Here is a 19,409-nt window from a genome sequence, read left to right as displayed (position 1 = left end):
TTATTTACTTTTCCTAAATTTCTGTACTCGTTGAATTATTATAAACATTAAATTATAATGTACATATTAAATTATTATAAACTCGGGAGAATTTACATATTATATCCTTCAGATAGTACTAAAGTAGACCCGATAGAGTTTATAACAACCCTGATTTATGACCTGCGATGAAAGTATTTTAACTTGATGTGCATGTGTCTAATCAGTTATCATAATAAATTAAATATTATTATTATTCACCGTTTTAATCATTTGACAATTCATCAAACATACACCTGATATTTACTTACTTATTCATATCTGGCTCTGGTCTTAAAGTATCGAAAGCTTTATATTATATAATTTTAGATTCTAAACGAATGATGAATATACTTATTGGTTTTAAAATTATATATGTGTGTATGTTTTTTTTGTCTATTATCACATTTAGCAGCAGTAAAAATAATTTGATTTTTAATGCTGGGGGAAATTTCTGGTAGCAAATTGAATTTAAATTAAAGTTAGTATTTGGGGGTTAAAAGTAAAAATTTCTCAGTATTTACTTATAACCAAAAGATTTTGATATTTTGTTATTTGTTTATTCATTTTAGAATATATTATACTAGATGAGCCCTTTTATACATTAAGCGTAAGAATAACAGGTGCATATTATGATGGTTTACAAAAAGAAAAAAAATATGTATGCAGTTATTAAAAATAAGGATAAAATAAATTTAAGAGTATTATATACAACAAAATAAAAATACACAAATGAAAATTACCAAAATGCTAAATAAGTAGATTGTTAAAAAAGAAGAGTTATGATACTATAATAATATGGAACCATGTAGGGACTTAAATTTTAATTTAGACATCCCACATCCACAATATATATATAATACATACAATTTTTTACTTATAGGTACATATTATAAAATGTATAATTTATACTATAATGTGAATTAAATTAAATTACAATAATATTAATATTATTATTATTAATTATTATAAACCGTGTAATTGTCAAATATGTAGGATATTTTTGTGTTATTTATAGATGTTTATTTATTTATTTTTAACTTTGTGGCTTTATTTTCGATTAATTTATAGTGACATTTTGCTTTGTGAGAAAAAACTAACTATTGACAGAACCATTTTTCGAGTGCAATGATTTATTATTGATTTCAAATTCATAGCATCGACGACAGTGATATAAGTACTCAATTATGAGTATTTTACCTGAAATGTATAACATTTACAGCAGAGTCAGCTTACTAATTATATTAATCTTAAAAAACATGAATTGGATTTTCCTAGAAATGAATGTAAATTATAATGAAAAAAAAACATTTATTATCGAACAACAAAATAATAGTCGGTATATTTGTTTACACTTACAAATTAAAAATAAAAATTGTCTCTTTAAAATTCCGTCTTTACTACCTTACTAGTAAGGTATATTCAGGTATAGTTAATGATCGAGTTACAGATGGATTCAATTACGATGACAATGGCACTATTGCATAATATTATAATGACTATAATAACCAGTTACATTGATATAATGGCAATTTCAATAACCAGGAAATGTGATTATTCCGTTAATAATAGACACACTGTTACAATATTATGTGGGCTACATAATACATATTACAGAAAATCTGAGAAAGTCACTGTGCGGTATAGTAAGTCGCGAATATACGTTATCATTGAGTTGGTCCCTGTAATGGATGTGTTTAATTTGAAATCAATTTATTTATATACCTAAATAATGTTTGCTAAAACATCCCATACACACATTTATAGTATATAATATTATATGATAACAATTACTATTATGTCATATAACATTATAAATTGTTATTATCAGTCATTAGTCAATGCCGACGTGCATAATATAATCTACAATATACCTCGATCTGGTCAAAATATTTTTAAATCCTATTGTGTACCAAAAATGATGACATAATTAATCGTAGAATGTATTAAGTTTCTACGATCAATATGTATTTAAACAAAAATAAATAAATAATTAAATAATCAAAACAATCAAACGTCGATAGTGAAAATTGGTGTTTCATAAGATGATAAGACGTATTCTCATCGTTTTCTGTTGTTTTTTTATTAGTTTTTCCCAATTATTTTATAAACATATGTGCGTTTTCTACTTTTGATTTCTTAAAGTTCCATCTAAAAAAAAAACTAATTTTTTCACAGAATCCACTGCTTCAAAAGGTCACAATAGAAACGAAAAGAAAGAACATACTAACATTTATCATTTTATGCAGAAATGATATGTATACATATATATATATATATATATATCATTCATTCATAAAATAATGATGTAATTAGATCAGTAGAGATTATTCAAAGACTATCAGCGGTGGTTTTACTGGGGGTGCGTCCAGGGGTCTGGATCCCCTAGGTCCTGATTATAGGTCACGATATATTACTCGCTCGCTCGGGACGCACGGGTTTTGACTAGCTGTTATGATTTTATATGTGGATAAACGTTTGTACATAAATCTGGTGATTTCAATTTTCAACCGTTCTGCGTACGTCCGTATATTTTAATTTTTGTTACATGTTTAAATATTTAAATTTTCCCCGAAATGATAATGTTTACGATATTTATTTTGGTATTTGGTGATAATAATAGGGTTTGGTCGTTCGAACTTCGAAGAACGAACATAATGTGTAGTGATAAATTGACAATCGATACACTATTGAATATTCAGCTGCCGGGCCCGCCGAACGTATATATTTTAATATTGTATGATTTAGTTACCAGTTAATTAATAATTAATATTCTTTTAATCTAGGATTACCTAGATTCAAACAATTTAATTAAAATTTGAAAAATATTTTAGATTAGTTAAATACTTAAATGTATAACAATTAATGTTTTGAGTTATTTTGCTTTTTAATTTTCTAAGTGTTTATCTATATTATTTTACACAACATATATATTAATTTTAAATGTAATCAAGTTAATGGTTTTGTACAGTGAATGCAATTTTTAATTTTTCTTAGTATTAATTATTTTAAAATTTCAAAATACTCTTTGAATACCTTTTGACATACCAGTTTAGGTATGTCAACTATTGCAATATGATTTCCTTTCACATAACTTACGCTTATACACATTACTGGTCTGTATGATGTTTTTCACAAAGATTCAAAATTAACGGCTGACGAAGTCTTAAAATAATATCAAAGGACTCCCCTCTCCGCGAAAAATTCCAAAAACCTCCACTGATAATTTTGATGCTTATTTTGTATAAATATGTGTATACTGGCAATTTTACATCTCCTTAACCTATTGGCTATGGCTGCCAAATGTTGCCATTAACTTTCGACTTTTAATATTTTTAACTTTTATACTCGTAGCAAAACAATTTTTCACAATTTATGTTGCAATTAAATGCCAACGGTTCTTACTGATAATTTTAATTTATTTTTTTTCCAATGAAAATTATCCACTAAAAAAAATAATATTTTTATATATTTCGGACACGACAAAAAAACAAAAATTATTTTAGAGTAGAGTTAATGTATACAGGGTGTCCCACGAGAATTTACTCATTGCGATATCTCCTGAAATAATGGAGATATCATAATTCTGGTTTTTTAATAAGATTCACAAGGACAAGAACTACAAATATTTCATGTTTTAATTTATTTTTATGTTTTGGTAAAAAAGTTAAAAAATGTATTTCTTTATTTAATTATTTAAAAAAAACTTGAAGATAGCCATTTTGTGGAGTTTTTTTCTGAAAATATTGACGTTTTAACATTTTAATTTTATCAATTTTCTGATTTTTAATATTTTTTCTAGTTTTGAAAAAACTGTGAATTAAATAATTTATACGATAGTGCCATAGTGGTATCATTGTATCAAACATGTGTCCGCGTGCTCGTACGGCTGGCGAACGGGTTTCAGTGTGGCCGCAATAAACGTCATATTTTATTTCTTCAACATTGTTAAATTTTTAAATAAAGTTAATAACTATTGTACAAAATATCAATAGGTACATTTTTGTTATACCAAGTAATAAATACGGTTATATTGTAATAATTATAATAAATAGATAAAACAAATGTATTTTGTTTACTTTGAATTTAGTCAAAAAGGTGTTTTGTCCGCCAACACATAAATACGTAATAGTTAATATTTTATGGCTTGTTGGTAATTTGAGTATGGCATAGTCCACAATTTAAATACCTAATTTAAAGTTTTGATATTATTATCTTGTCCCATTTTTTGGCAAGACATAAACATAATAATAATTTCGCAGGTTTTTTGAAACTAGAAAAAATATTAAAAATCAGAAAATTGATGAAATTATAATGTTAAAACGTCAATATTTTCAGAAAAAACTCCACAAAATGGCTATCTTCAATTTTTTTTTAAATAATTAAATAAAGAAATACATTTTTTAACTTTTTAACCAAAACATAAAAATAAATTAAAACATGAAATATTTGTAGTTCTTATCCCTGTGAATCTTATTAAAAAACCAGAATTTTTATATCTCTATTATTTCAGGAGATATCGCAATGGGTAAATCCTCGCGAGACACTCTGTTTAATTTGGTTAATTTCCTTTAAATATTTTTATGAGGTTGATTAAATAGTATTAAAATTATATTTATTTATTTTTCAATAAGACTTAAAGGAAATAAATATATACATTTTTTTATGTAAAATAAATATTTATTTTTATTTCATTATATTTTAGTTTATTAAAAACCAAAAAATTAAAAACATAATGTTTACAGTTTAGGATATCATGAAACAAAACTTTTTTTTGGAAAACTTAAAATAAATGACAAAATTTAATTCATAAGAGATATTTCGTATTTCAAAAAAAATACATGAGTTTGATTTTTATAGTTGTCTTGTTAAAAATTGAAATTTCTTAATAGAACTATAAGTTAATTTTAGGAAAATTGTCATTTTTTTATGATATATTATACTATTATAAAAATTTAAAAAAATGTTATTTTTGACTACTAGAAAATACGGCAATAATAAACATTGGTACTTTATATAAACTATCAATCGTGTGTAAAATTGGTTCATATTATTTATAAATTATATATTGAAATATATAAATGTATAAAAGAATTAGATGTAATTTAGCGGAAAAATGTGTGCCGATTTTTTATTGTCGCTATTTTTTATTACCTTTTGCAATTTCAAATGGTAGGCAATAAATTCAGAATAGGTATAAAACAGGATTTTTGGTACAAGTTGTATTTATGAATTAAGTATGAAAATAGAATAATGTAGCAGATTATTATAAAATACTCCCAGAGTTGTTATCATTTCATTATGTCTGTTCTGATTACGTTTCGAATCAAATTGTATTAGTAATATTAACAAAGAAGCCCAAAGCACTTAAATCAAATTAATAAATTTTTTCATCAATCATATAATTTATATTTACAGTATTCAATTGATTTAATAAACATGTGTACAATGAATAACGTGAATTTTATAAGTTCTCGAAAATGTTAATTTGGAAAAGTATACTAAAGAATAACCATTTGTGTTGAACAAATCGAAGCAACAGAATCCGCCGAACAATCATTTACTCAAATAAACGTGTACAGTTTAAAGGTAAAAAAATATAACGAAAGATAATCTAAGTAACAGCTTAAAAATAAAAATAAAAGTTTGAAGAAAATATTCTTATGTACTATTTGTTTATTGTCGTAATACGTTTGCAGGTATATTGCTTAAATAATTAAGAACTAAACAAAACACAAGATCTGTACTGCGAAAGCCTGTGGCTGCATCTGAGATCCAAGCTTCTAATTACAACAGATAATAATTAATCATGCTTCATAATGGAACTTACTTAAGCTTACATGAAAAAAATGCATTTTTAACAATTATAACAATGGGTTATGTAAACAGTTATGTTAAACATAATGGTATAAAAATTACTGCATAGAAAAAAAATTAGTATTACATTATTATACTTTTCACTTTACTCGTATATTTCCTTTATATCATTAAGTGTGGGTAATAACTTTCTGTTAAAATAATATTTTAAATAAAGCGTATTGTGAGAATATAGTACAGTAGACGCCGCTTATAAGACTCGCGGATATAAGGTTCAGTCGCTTATTAGACTCAAAATCGTCTGGAACGGTCCGGACGTATCAAAATACATTAAAAAAAAATCGGTTTTAAGACTCAAATTTCGTAAAATAAATAGTAGAAAATAAACTTTTTTGGTTATAATTTAGAAATAAATCGGTATTGAAAAATTAAATAACATTCGTATTGATTATTTTTAGTTTCTGTTGGTACCATATATTATAAGGTATAATAATTTTTATCGCAGATAAAAGTTCACATTTATCGCAACGATTATCGTTATTATATTTTCGGAATATTAGAACAAAATAAAAAACAAACTATAAAATCACAAATTTTTTTCAAAAATAATTTTTCAAAATAAATAATAAATACATTATACATACATCCTTTATAATTTTTTATTAATGTATTTTTATAATATTTTTATATTTAATATTTACCTATTATAATTTTAGTTTTTTTTTTATCAGGATTATTAAATTTATTCAATAATAAGTATGTAATATGTGTTAAAGTATTAAAATTAAAGCAAAATATGTATTAAAATAAAATGTATAGATACGTAATTAATTTTTTTTTCCACTTCGCCTGTAGGATTCATTCGGTTATAAGACTCATTTTCTGCTGGTCCCAAAGTGAGTCTTATAAGCTGCTTCTACTGTATATGCATGGTTCTTTTCAAAAGTACCTAAGCTTTTATTCTCGGGCATTTAATCTCTATACATATACCTAGTTCGCCATGGTGCAAATAATATATAACCGTATTTACGTAGTATATATTATCTTTAATAACACGTAATCTAAAACGGGTGATATAAGGTAATATTGTTTATTTATACAACTCTGTAGACATTTTTATTTAATCTGTGCGGACTCTATGCAAGCGATTTAAAACCATTGAAATTCGTGCCGCCGCGAAGTACTACAGCTGTGATGCATGTACTCGTGTATAGGCAATTTGTCAACCTTATGAACGCGCTTATATTTTACGTATTACATCTGTATATCATGTCATTATGTATACTACTGAGCCATTGCAACTGTATTTATGTTCAAATCTGACAGGATTATTTGAGTATTTATTTAATAACCAGCCGTAGTCAAAATTAGGATTATAATTCTGAAGTCGACACTTCAATAGGCGACGTTTACTGAAAATAATTTCTGTATTTAATGTGGTTTAAACTTATCAAATATATTATACAGGTAAATTGCACAAAATCGTACTAAAATCCAAAAATGTGTATGTGTTATTATAAGAAAGCACGCACGCATAGTTGAGGCAGTCTCTGTCATCACAGCCACATTAAAAATGTAATATTTCAACGATTCTCCGTGTAAGCTTATAACGCAGTAATATAAAATAACGTAAGTATGTAGATTTATGTATGTAAATGTTTGAAATTGCACGTGCGAACGCGTGTGGTTGAAATATAAAATTAAAAGATAATATTATATAAGACTACGGGAACGATAATAATGTATTCACGCTATACATAATATATTATATATATATATGTATAGATACTCGTAAATTATATAGTTTGTAATTCGAGTCTAATAACATCGTTACTTACTTGAAGAATGTAATTTATTATTTAATAATATTATTTCCGCGCTTAAAACTATACCTATATAGGTGTAGGTATATATATATATATATATGTACTCGCAATAAATTTCAATAATAAACATCAGATTTTTTTTTTTTTATATAATGCGTAAATTATATACATTTTTTTACAATTAAATGTCACAATGATACAATCAAACTTATGTCGAGGTGAAACGAGAATACATTTTATCTGTACACTGTGTACCTTGTTGTGTCTAACCTATTTTTACTCTGTATTGTATATTTAATAACGTTTATTAAATCGGACAGTTCCGCTTTTACCTTCTCCTTTTTCAATTATAAAAGGGATTGAATTGAAAGTCTTTTGTCGTTACACATTATTATATAATAGGTAACACTTTTGTTCAATTCTACACGGAGACCTTTGTTACATCAATTCTGCCATATGTACTAAAATACATCATATATCATATGTTAAGTAGCTCAATACTGGCGTGTATGCGATTAAAGATAAATCTCATAACTTTTCGTTCCACCATATTTACTTAATTTTATTGTTTTACTAGTTTTAATATTATTATAAAGTTGTATAAAGTTGACACAAACCAGAAGTTTCTACGGTCTTAAATGTTTAATCGTTTTACGTAGAAATTGCAATGTATGATTTAAGAAAATTTCAAACATCTGTGTAACTTAGTCGTAGATACCCCTATTAATTATTATTTTGTTTACAGAATTACATATTATACATTAACAGTAAAATACAAAATATCAACCGTGTAATATGATTATCATTTTTAATAACTAAGATATAAATATACTGTTCCGTTACTTTATTTCAAGGCATATTGCGATATTTAATCATAAAAACGAAAAACAAATACATCGGTTCTCAGGAATGTGATTACAACGCAAATAGAAATAATGGATATTGGTAAATGTAGGATATCATATAAAAGGTCCAAGCGTAATTTCTTAGAATACCTTTGTATATATGTATTATCCATATGTACTAATCTAAACCCTATCGGTACGTAAATGTTTAAATTCGAGTTCAATATTTGCCGTAAAGTAAAAAAAAATACTTTGCATGATATTTGCTTAAGGAAATTTGTATCGTTGACTGTTGCTTCAGAGCAAACATATTAATAGAATTTGTGTTTGCTGCAGGATACAAACTTTATGTGAAAAAAAAAATAATTGGCTACCACGTAAAATGCTTTCGACGATTAAAAATTTAGATAATACGACCGTAGATAATACGTGTTTTTAAATTTCAACTTAGGTACATTTTAATATTTTACCATAGGTCATACGGTTCGAAATTTATTTTTTATTTAAGATAAATACCCAGAACTCATTGTACTTTAAAAAAAGTATGTTTATTTTTTACTTGTTGTACTTATAATATAATAATATAATTTTGATAATGTTATTCGCTTCGTATCGCTGTGTGACCAATTTCTATGTTTATGTATATTATACTATATATCATAATATTTCGTCGAGCGTTCGAACGGTTTTTGTAATAAAGGCGGTTTGTTAGGTTTTAAAAACTAAGTCTGACCTAACCACGACTTTACGTATATGATATTATATCGTATAATACTTCGTAAACAGATATCCTTGAGTGCATACATAATGGCGTCGTAAATAAAAATCACCGTTTTATTTAACGACTATTCAGATAAATAGTACCGACCGCGAAACAAGACGAGCACAATGATAATATTATACATAAATCATAACTGTTATATTTATAAAATGATCATAATTATAATATGTCCATTTTCGAATTATTACGTAATTAAACATAGTCCAACGATATTTTATGGATTAAATGTTTAAAATGTTTTTTTATACCTATATAATAACAATGCTATTTAATTGGAGTAACAAAAATAAAAAGTGTAAGGGAAATGTGTGCACGTTTAGTAGCATTTAAAAGACTCATAAAAAATAAAAATAAAATAAGTAATGTCGTTTTCTGTCCAAAATAAGTAGTATGTCAGATTTTATCGTAGTTTAGAGTAAATTTTTTAATTTCAATACCTAACTTTTAAGTAGAAAAGTTACTTTAGATTATTAATTTATTGTTATACGTGTGTTATAATGTATTTCATTTAATACATTATGTAGATATATAGTAGGATTGAATAAAAATAACTTAGAGGTTGAGAATTATGGCGTAATATTAATGTAATATCGAGTTTGGATTATAATATCACTGCAAAGAAATATAAACATCACAAAATAACTTATATCGAATTCGATAAAGTTTAGTACGACCAAATCTGTTAAACCAGGAAGAATTTCTATGTTGTATGATGGCTTTTAGTTAAAAAGTGGATATTAAAGTAGTTACAATGTAACATTTTTAAAAACGATACTCCCCATGTCTACATTCTATGCTAAGTTTTGTTTCGTCATAGAAACTATAGGAAAAAACTATACAGGATTTGTTTTAGTGTGTTTTTCTATCATGTAAAATATTATTACAGACACGTAAAACTGATTTAAAAGACTGTAGAAAACGTAGAAAATTATGATGTAAGAATGGATTTAGAGTACGAACATTGATTTTAATAAATTAGTGATAGATATAAAAAAAATATATTTAATAGTATAATAAAATATTATGCTGTTGTTTAGTTTTATGTCTCTAAAAAGCAACCATGTTTAATATTATAGAACAATAAGAGTCTTTGAAAAGTTTTTGTTTAGATTTAAAAACAGATAATAACACCAAATGCCTTTTACTTACCTTCAAAAAATTAAAACCAAAATAATATAAAGTTTTCCAAGATTTTTTAGTCGGACAAAAATTATTATTAATTGGACAGTATCATGTATAAGATAATATTATATTTATAAAATCTTAAATAATAAATATTCATTTTAGAATGGGTATTATACCATTTTTAATTCATAATTTCGTTTTGTTATTGTTAAAATGACTATGCTTATGATAAAAAAGGTATATATATTTTTATTAGTCTTAACCGTGGACTACTAAGATATTATATGTTGATCTTAGTCCGTGGTTTTAACTTATAATATTATATTAATAGTATTGTTTAAAAATATATTAGGATTATTCTGTTACAACAAACAGAACCATATGATCTATTAAATTTGAATTAAACTACAATCAATTATTTGTGTGAGGCCATAATATAGAGCGTAATCCATAGAACAATCATGTTATGTTATATAAAAATATGTGCTAAACATACTTTTTTAAATAAGCTACTAAAATTAATTGTTGTGACTTTCAGCTTGAAAATAATGCAGCTAAGTAATTCTTGCTTACATTAATTATACACGTTATATTAACGATTATTATATAAGTTTATATAGTTTATTAAAAGTATTTGAAATGCTAAGTCCCTAACAATATTTGACTTTCGAGCATATCGAAAAAGTAATAATTGGCTTTATTATATGTATTGTGTTTACTCCGAAGACTTTTTGGGGCAGTGTAAGACCTCCTAAAGTTTTATTTAGCCTTTTTATCGATTATATGGACATTGGACACAGATGGTACTTTGACAAAGTAAAGATAACAAAAAAACATGATAATAAAAAAAATACTGTTCAGTTTACTGCAAAACTCTATTGCCTAAATTGGTTTGTTGTTGCAATTAAAAAAAATATGTAACTAACATTTTACTAAGTTAATGATAGTAGGGATGTAATGGTACATCTCGGTACTTGCTATTATGTTTAGAATGGTTAGATACCTATCGAAAAAAACCTTTACAGCGATTTCAATATAATATACCATTAAGCACAATTAAGGATTGAATGTCTGTTATATATTTATTAGAGTGTTTATATAATAATTTAGTCCGAGTTTATACGAACTTATTCACGAACCCATTGAATTAAAATATACGAACAAATGTTATGCATTCGTATCAGATAATATTTGTTTTTGAATAATCATATATATATATATATATATATATATATATATATATATTTATGTAACAATTTAATTTTCATTTTTTTTAATAAATAATCATGACAAATCTTATCTTATTCATGAATTCGAATAAAAAATTTATCGTGAAGCGAAAATGATTTCTTTTTGTTTAATGGTTATAAAAATGTTCGTAATAATCGCATAGCTTGTACGCCGTTATTACTTTTATTAATTTTTTTTTTTTTTATTATTATTACGTAATATCACATATCTGTAACTGTAAAAAAAATCAATACAGACATCTTTTAGAAGATAATAATATCATATAGACAAGGATTTTATTCAATAAACAAAATATGACCTATTGACAAAACTTTACCATTATAGTGGATTTATTTTATTAGAGGTTTAACTTACTCTTAAAAATACGGCTGTGACTGCCTGTTAATGTTTTTACTAGTGTAGCTATATCATGGGCTTTAATGGTTTCGCAATTGTTTATGATCACGTTTACTATTATTTGTACGCACATCCATATAACGTTTGTACGTCTTAAACTATTTTGAAGAGTAATATCGTAACGATCAAAAAATATATAGTTTTTTTCTCTTCCATTAGGAACATTATTTCATTCTAGATACTTAATATTAATTCTATTAACCGTGTATGTTTTTTTAATAAAGTGTAACTATATTTGTATGTGAAAACTGTTATGATAATCTATTACAATCTTCGTCGCCGATGGGGAGGATGTTATGATCGTAGATTATTAATTATTATCAATATTAAATATTATTCTTACTGTACTATTCTTACGTTTATATCACTTTTGGAGGTTATGTTCAAACCGTTATTATATATAAATGTGCTTTTCGTGCTCATTATGAAATCGGCTGGTGCTTTGATATTATTATGTTGTTGTTATATTTATACGTGTTAAATAGTAATGAATGTCTTAATCATTCTAATTAATACTTGTGTATCTAATTAAATATACTACCTGTGTATAACAAAAACATAACCCTACCGATTGTCGTCGTTTCACCCGTTCGTCTTGATTGAATTTTAAATACTATATTACACTATAATATAAAATATAATATTGTTTTATACGAAGACCAAAGGAAGAATGTCTTGGCGTAAATATCGAGTGCGTTTGACTGATATGATTTTGCGCAAAACTATCTTAATCACTTTTTTATTCGTATCCTAATGAACGCCGTTATTGCGGTTATTTTTTTATTTGTTCGTGTGTTTATATTTATATGTGAAGTAAAGATATTCGATTATCTGTAGCTAGAGTATCACTCCTCCGCGGCGAACTCGGTGGACCGTGTGACAGAATCGAAAATAAAATTGAGTATTTTAAAGACTTATCGTATACAGATGGTAAACAATAATGGAGCTGTGACGTCACGTTGTAATATTTTCTCGGGTACAAATCTTTCGAGAACATAAGGCATAAAACACCAAAATATTTGTATTCGTATGACGTCGCGGTGTCTAGTGGCGTTTCGGTTCAGCAAATATAAATATATTATTTGGGTATATTGGTGTTGTCTATGTAATAATAATAATAATAATAATAATAATAATATTATTGTGACGCACTACAACGATTTTCATCAATATCGTCTTTATTTTTATGATGTCGCATCGGCAACGGAATGCTGAAAAGACAAATACCGATGTAGGCTTTATTATTTTATTATACTAGCTCGTACTTTAAAATAGTTTTTATTTCATACTCGGTATATATTATTAATCATCGATTAAATATTTAACTAATTTATATTAATTATGGAACTTTACGAGGCTTAGAGTCTGTATTATACATCCCATATATATTTAATATGGGGTCGCTATTCGATGCATACGTTTTTGAAGCAGTAAAGCAAAGTATATTTTATGACAGTGACGTACCTATTAAAACGGTTTTAAAAAAAGTCACTGAAAAATGTATTTTTAAATATCATGTTAATTGCATTTTTATCATATTTTACTATCTCTGATGCTAATTTATTAATAACGAAATCTTGACGTGTGAACACCGAAGGGTTAAAGTTTGGGAGTTGAATGAGTCCCACTAAAAATATGGTCTTTAGGGACCCAACAAATCTTTAATCCGGACTTGCTTATAAATTAGTGGCAGCTATAAAAATTAAAATACAAGTGCAGTAAGCATATATACATTTTTTTTAAATTTTTATTGTCTATTATATGTCAAGTTTATAGTTATACATAAATCATTATTTTAACAACTATAATACCAAAAGTACTAAAAAGTATAGTGCTTGATCCTTGATTGGAGTTAATTAATGAGTTGGCAATGACTGAAAGATAATAGTGTAATTATTGGTGTATATATAAGATTATACGCTTATATAAAAGAGCTAAGAGCTTTATACTGAGAGTAATTGGTAATAATTTTTGCATAGCAATTTAGCATAGTAGCTTTTGATAATAAAATAATATGTGCTATATTAATAGTTTTAATGATTTAAATCAGTCAACTAGATTAATTGGGTCGATTTTTTGTTTTGAAGCGTAATAATTTATGCAATAAAAAGTATTATTAATTAATCACTTACTTAAAAGTTTGGAAAAAAAAAATGCTAACAAAGATTGCGAATACTATTCTATCATCTACAGGATGTTTAAATATTTAAGTCATGTTTGGTATATTTTTAAACAAAGTATTTAATTAAAACATAACTCTAATCTAACAATCTTATGATTCAGATGCAACTTCAAAATTAAAATTATTTTAATTTATGAAAAATACACAACAGTTTTAAGAAATTTAGCATGACTTGAAATACATGATGCTGAATAGGAGTTTATCAATAGAAATAATATTTATCACAATTAATTTTAATGTAAACATATAGCTATAAATTTTGTTATTATATATTTTTGAATAAATATTTATGTAAATAATATATTTATTTATTATTATGTATATTTTATATTGATCGTATATGCATAACATAACCAACAGCTGTTTACATAAATAACGGACAATTGTAGGGACTTCTTTGGTAAATGAGTTGATTTTACATTGAAATGCTTTATACCAAATAAGTTGTTTCAAAACATCATGTTACATGCTGTTATGGCGTTGCGGACTAATATAGTGGATAAACAAAGTACAACTATTCTAGCCGTTGGCCTGGTGGTTTTAATGGTTGTAGAAGTTGTTATGAAATCATGTTAAAGGGAAAATGTACAGTGTAGGTGGCTAGGTTAATACGTACAAATAAACAAGAACTCACAACGTTAATAAAAATATTTCTATGCATATCAGCTTATTTCAATGGATTAATATATTAAAATGGATATAATATTATTAAATCAAAAAAATAATGCTCTTACGTAAATGTCTCATCTCAGTCTTATATTTGTCAAAGCAGACTAAACAGTATAAACAATTATTGATAATTAAAAACTAAAAAATTCACATGTTTCTCTTTCAAATATGTATTTTTTTTTAAAAAAAAAGTGTGTCCTTTGTTTTATTTCTTCATATATATAATGAATATGAATTGTTGTGATTTACGTGAAAATAATACCATATAACCTCAGCCATTGTTCAAAAACAGTCGTATTATAAACACGTAAAAATCGGTGAGTACAAGAGTATTATAACTTAGGTTTTAAAAATAAATCTTTCGGGAAACTTTCAATTTAATATTATTATAATAATTAAGTAATAAGCACTGTAATTATAATATTACTATTACTAAACACCAATGACTTAAGTAGTTAAATGACAGGTTTGATAACTTATTAATCCATCACAACTATATGGGCTACAGCACAAATTAATACAGTATAACTATATTATTTGAATCTAGGTAAAAATTTTTGAAGAAAAAATGTCCACGGTAATAATGTCCGGAAAAAAATGTCTGTGGTAAAATTGTCCAAAATAAACTGAGTAAAACATCTCGTTAAAAAATATTTACAACTTTGATTGTAATATTTAAAAAAATAATTAATAATAATTGATAATTCTTTTGTTATTGCTGTATATTTAAAAATGTCCAAAAAAAAACCAGATAATTAACACACACATATTGCCTAATTAAAATTTATAAATGTCAATGATACATACATTTTAAGAAGTTTTCAAAACTTCTTAAGTTCTTTCGTTATACGTCTTTTGTAACAAACAAAAAATAGCTGTTATTAAAATTTCTCAGACCTGTACGCAGATTGACATGGACAACTAATGTGTTACAGGGTGTTCCCATTTTATTATATTACGATCATTCAATTTTTAGATTTTGAAAAATTTTACCATGGACATTCTTGGTTTCAGATATTTATACTAAGGACATTCTTGATTTTGATTTCGGACATTTTTGTATAATTCAATATTATTTGTCTTTGAACAAAACAAAAAAAGAATTTGTTTTTATTTATTATTTTCTTTGCTCATTAACATTTGCTTATTTTTTAATTTTTAAATATTTATAAAATTAATTTAACCATATTCATTTAAACGTTTATATTTTACTGTTTATTTTTTTATACAATTATACACAATTTTCAATAATCTAAAATTTAACAAGTTAAAAAAACTTTGTACATAATTAAATCACAATACTACAACTATTAATTATAGTTAAATTATTATATTAATTAATATATTATATATAATATATTAATAGAACGTAATTTTAAAATTATATCATAATTTATAAGCAAATACTTAAATCTATTAAGCATTGCGGCTAAATAAGAAATAAAATAAATTATTTTAGTTTTTTGAAAAATACACCAAATATATAAAATTGATATTATAAATTATAATATTATATTCATTTATTATAATAATATAGTACAATACTGGGTTAAACATTTTCTAAAAATAAAATTAATATAAATAAGAAAGGTAAAAAAAGTAGTTAAAATGCTATGTATGTACACTATATTATAATATCGTTTTCCCTGGAAGTCTGAAAAAGTTACGCACTTATTTGCACATTTGCAGATGTTCCACCATGGCACCGTGACTTTAGATGACGGATTCTAAATATTTCATAACATGTGTGATATAAGAGGTCTTCGAGTTAAAGTTATCAACTATTTATTAAGACATGTGCATGGTTCACGGAAGAGGGGACCACGTAAAATGTATCTTTTTTTTTTTTATCTGCGTACTTTTTTAAAAACTTCTTTGTTTTAAACATTGTAAACATTATACTTAAGCATTTATGTCCTACAAAATACAAATAAGTGCATATACGCTTGATGCACGTTATGAAAAGAATTTTATGAATTTAAAGCAGTTTTATGAAAAAATGTAAACAATTATGTTTAATAATCATTGACTTAAATATTTATTTACCTAGTTCATTAAATTTTAAATAAATATACATTGTCTCTAGTATAATATGATTTTTTTTTTAGATTTTGAACAGTGCGAATAATGTATTGATTTTATAATTATGTGTTGTTGTTTTTTTATGTAGTTTTTTACCTAAGGACACCTTTTCTAGTTAAAAAATGTTGCGATTATCAATTTTAATAGAAATGTATGGTTATTTTATACAATTAACAGTTTATATCTAGTTGGTGCTTTCGATAGGTTAATATTTAAATTTTCAGTACTTTCTGTTTAATAGAGTTTTTTATTTATTAAAAATTAAAACCTACAATTTATATGCAAATTAAGTATAACCAGTATAATTTTAAATAAATATATAAATTATTATGATGAGAATAAATGCATTTGGGAGAGCATTCAGTATAGTACCAACCGATGAATTAAATTAAAAGATCTATGGCCAACTGTTATCACAGGATAATCGATTAATTAACGGAGTTTGATGATGGCTAAACTTAGAATGATAATTGAGGTAGTATAATTACTATTATTTAGTTAATAAGGTAAGTGTTAGAATTTATAAATCATGTGGAGATTATTATACTTATTTTAGCAAGGAGCAAATATATACCCGATACAGGCAATTTGATTACAATGCTTGAATATCGATCTCAGGGCAAAAGATTTGGATGAACCTTAATCTGGATTTCAAAGGAACACACAGGTTAGCTTTATAAATTAATAGTTAATTTCGAATGGGTAATATGTTGAATTGGATGGAGAAGTAGACGGAGCAGTTTGAATATGAAATAGATTTTAATAGATTTAATTTTAATTTTTAGTAAAACAGTACATTCAAAATTAAATTAAATTAAATCATTAATGATTTAATTTTGATGAATTTCTAATACGAAATGCAGTAGTATTGTAAAACTAAAAAAATAATTAACAGGTCATTGTGCTATATTGGTTGACTTTGTTTAATATTATCGATTATTATTAATTATTTATTTGGTAGTTCGCGAGTTAAACGTCATACACCCATAAATAATAAATGTGTCACAGTTATGTTGTTATAAAATATAAAAAAAAATGAAGTAGACGATTTTGAGTTTTGTTTTAATAAAAATAATTATCTGGTAACCAACGTAATTCACTACAAGTACGGTAGTGTTTTTTTCCAAGAAATAATTTGATCTCAACAAAGGGAGTAGAGCTAGAGAGGATTTTTTTACCCGCATCTGTCAAACCTCCTGAAACGTGTTACGAGAAAAAATATCGTTTCTCATATATTTTTATGATTGCATTGAGTATTGACCGAAAGTCATAGTCTGAACCATAGTGTTAACCATTGCGTATTATTTCTCCTGTAATACTAATGTTTACCGTGAATAGCGCAGTGTGAAACGTTGTACTATAACTTCATACCGAGTACATTCGTAGTTAAAATGGCGAAACGTTAGAGAGAATTGGTCAAAAGAAAATTTGATTTACCGAATTGGTTTTAAATGAATGAAATCACACACACTGTGTAATGGCTGAGAAGCTGAACTGACAAAATATAATATTTTATTAGTTATTATACTTTATCGTTAACTGTTGTACTATATAATTACGACTGACGATCTCCGAGATAATTTTTTTATGATGATAGATGGCTATATGAAAGAATACGAAAAACTTCGACGATTCTGTCTTACTAGTTATATTGATATTGTACAAATATATATTTTTTTTTAAAGTTATGGCACAAATTGTGTAGTATTAAATATTTAATGAGTAAAATTTTGTTTGGTGTTAAACCGTCTGCAGCAAATTTTTGTTTAATCCTAAAATAAACTTTGTAAAAAAAAATCAACAAAATTCCTTTGAACTTAAACTCTCTAAATAGTTTTAATAAATAATTATTATTTTAAAACTATTTATATTTATTTATTCTTATTTAATATAAACAGCATGGCACAGGCGAGATGATACAAATAATTTACAAACGGTTTTATAAATAAAATTTACGAGTAGGTGTGGTAGAACTCAATTAATAAAATGATATATATATAATATATTATCATCTTTACTTATTTATTTTTCAAACATGTTATTATCGTCACCACATAATCCTATATGGCTAAAATTTATCGTTTTAATTTCATATTGATCAGTTATTCGAATAGATGGTATAAAATATATACTTATATTCAGTTATAAGTAGGTAGTTACTAGAATAAAGACTTGCTGTAACAACTAGACAACTAAATTTTCATTAATTTTAGAGTGGACAAAAAAGCTTTAAAGTTATCAGTTTGTTACACTCAAGCTCAGAAACAGTCATTTGATAATTATAATTAGATAAAAAAATTTAAAATTTAAAAATAAAAAATAATTCTAGATATTCATTTGCTGCGGCCACTTTAATTAAGAAATTAAAAATATTAAAAATTTTACATAAAGTTATTAAGTTATTGCTAATCTGCATT

Source organism: Rhopalosiphum maidis, chromosome 4 (assembly GCF_003676215.2).
Source record: "Rhopalosiphum maidis isolate BTI-1 chromosome 4, ASM367621v3, whole genome shotgun sequence".
Lineage (NCBI taxonomy): Eukaryota > Metazoa > Arthropoda > Insecta > Hemiptera > Aphididae > Rhopalosiphum > Rhopalosiphum maidis.
This window is presented reverse-complemented; position numbering follows the sequence as displayed.